The sequence below is a fragment of the Mandrillus leucophaeus genome, unplaced genomic scaffold, assembly GCF_000951045.1.
Source record: "Mandrillus leucophaeus isolate KB7577 unplaced genomic scaffold, Mleu.le_1.0 Scaffold269, whole genome shotgun sequence".
Taxonomy (NCBI): domain Eukaryota; kingdom Metazoa; phylum Chordata; class Mammalia; order Primates; family Cercopithecidae; genus Mandrillus; species Mandrillus leucophaeus.
In genome coordinates, this window is record NW_012102798.1 from 791326 (window position 1) to 794165 (window position 2840).

Below are 2840 nucleotides of genomic sequence, written 5' to 3' on the forward strand. Positions count from 1 at the left end.
CTCAGGAAAGCTTGACCCTTCTTGGGCTAGCTAATTCTTAAGAGCTAGCAAGAGGTTCAGACTGGAATATGCCTTCTGTATGCAAACTAACCAATCTAGAGTCATACCTCCTGTATCTGGCCCATATACCCCAGGAAGCAATATTTCTCTGGTTTAAACATTCCAGGGCCAGGTACTAGGCAACCAGGTATATAGAGCTACCCCTAGAGCTTAGAGCTTCCCCTAATGTTTCAAACTAGTCAACCCCAAACTCTTTACCCTGCTCTGCCTTGCCTTTGCCATGGAAACTCCAATAAAGGCATGACTTAGGCTTTTCCCCTTGCTCCTGCACCTTTTGACTCATGACTAATGCTGGTGCTTTGCCGTGTGGCCCTATGTGATGTGCCATTTCTCTTGTTTCTAGAACATGTGAATACAATAGACCATGTTTTCCTGAGTCTCTCTTCTGGCTGCATCTGACTGACCATCACACACAAAAACAAAGAATAGTGGGGGAGGCTATGCATGTGTGTGTAGGGGGCAGAAATATATGGTAACTGTGTAGTTTCCATTCAATTTTTCTGTGGACCTAAAACGGTTCTTAAGAATAAATCTTATTTTAAACATTTAACAGATCTTTAGAGACTTGATGCATAGTAACAAACTGGCTAAAGTACACGTAATTGGTACCTCAGGAGGAGAGAGAGCATGGGGTAGGAAATAAATTTAAATAAGTAATGGTTACAACATTTCCAAATTTGATGAAACACATACATTTACAGATCTAGCTGCTCAAGGGACTCCAAGCAGAACAAACATTAAGCAGTCCTTGTCTGGACACTTCATAATCAAAGAGCTGAAAGCTGAAATAAAGAAAATGTTAAAAGTAAGGAAAACGTGGTATATTATGTACTAAGGAACCATGATTTAATTAATAGTTGGCTAGTCATCAGGGAGCTAGGGAGAGCTGGAAGAGAGCAAAATATCTGTCAAGTCCTGAATGAAAACAGCTTCCAACCATGTTTTCTTTATCCCGTGAAAATATCCTTCAGGCACAAAGGACAAATAAAGGCATTTTCAAGTAAAAGAAAAATAAGCAAATATGTTGCTGTTAGACCTGCATCACAAGAATTAATAATGAAAGTTATTCAGGCGGAAGAAAGTTGATACCAGCTGGAAATTTGGATCCTCAGAAGGGAATAGAAGGAGATGGAAAATATAAAAAGACAATTGTTTCCTTCAAATTCCTTTATAAAACATATGACAGTTTAAAGCAAGCTTTATAAGATTGTCTTTTAGGGTATATAATCTATGATATAGTTTATAGATTGCTTGCTGTTTTTCATATGATGCATATAGCAACTATAGCACAAAAGATGGGAAGGACATAAGTTGAGCTTTGTGGTTACAAGGTTTCTACATTTTATTTGAAGTCATGCAACATTAACTGTAGGTGGATCCTGAAATGTTAAGAACGTGTCTTTAATCCTCTTGTGTAGTTTTAGAAGTACTATCTTGGATCAGTTTTGAGACCCAGATTAGGAGCAAGTCAGTTCCCGTACTTCAGTAGCCAAGAAAGTCCAAACCCCCAAGCATCTCCCTTATCAGGCTCTCATATTCCAGGTCACTATACACCTGCCATAAACAGATTTAAATTAGCTAGTTTGTTTTTGTTTATTATTTATTTATTTATTTATTTATTTATTTATTTATTATTATTATTTTTGAGATGGAGTCTTGCTGTTGTCGGCCCAGGCTGGAGTGCAATGGCGCGACCTCGGCTCACTGCAACCTTCCCCTCTGGGGTTCCAGCAATTCTCCTGCCTCAGCCTCCCGGGTAGCTGAGATTACAGGCACCCACCACCACGCCTGGCTAATTTTCGTATTTTTTAGTAGAGACAAGATTTCACCATGTTGGCCAGGCTAGTCTCAAACTCCTGACCTTAGGTGATCCACCCACCTCAGCCTCCCGTAGTGCTGGGATTACAGGGGTGAGCCACCACGCTCGGCCGGATTAACTAGTTTGAATAATTTCAGCAGGCTCTAGGGCATAGGGGTTGTGCCAGGATATCTGGTATCTGATCCTGGGATAATTAGGGCAGGTTTAAGTTGCAACAAATAGGTAAAAAACAAAAAAATTGTCTCTGATCATAGAAGACATGATTGTCTTCATAGAAATCCCCAGAGAACATACCTGACATAGTCATGTACAGTGAAAATCATAAATAAATTACAATAGCACCACCAGAACCAGTAATTTTATTTAGAAAGGTCATAGGATGCAAGCCCAGATATTCTTTTTAGTTTTCTGAGATGGAGTCTCGCTCTGTTGCCCAGGCTGGAGTGCAGTGGTGCCATCTCAGCTTACTGCAACCTGTACCTCCCAGGTGCAAGTGATTCTCCTGCCTCAGCCTCCCAAGTGGTTGGGACTACAGGTGCATGCTGCCACACTCAGCTAATTTTTTATTTTTAGTAGAGATGGGGTTTTGCTATGTTGGCCAGGCTGATCTCGAACTCCTGACTTCAGGTGATACACCCGCCTCAGCCTCCCAAAGTGCTGGGATTACAGACGTGAGTCACTGCACCTGGCTGCAAGGCCAGTATATTCTCTATCAAAATTATACATCTTTTTTATCTGAAAGACATTGTGAAACAAATGAAAAGGCAAATCATGGAGAAAATATTTGCAAACATGTCTATGACAAAGGCTTGTAAATAAAATACATAAAGAAAATGTCAAGAAGAGAAATAGTCCAATAAAGACTGGCAAAATATTCTAATAGAGACTTCAGCCAAGAAGATACATGACTGGCCAATGGGCACATAACAGATGTCACCATTAAGCATCAGGAAAATAAAAA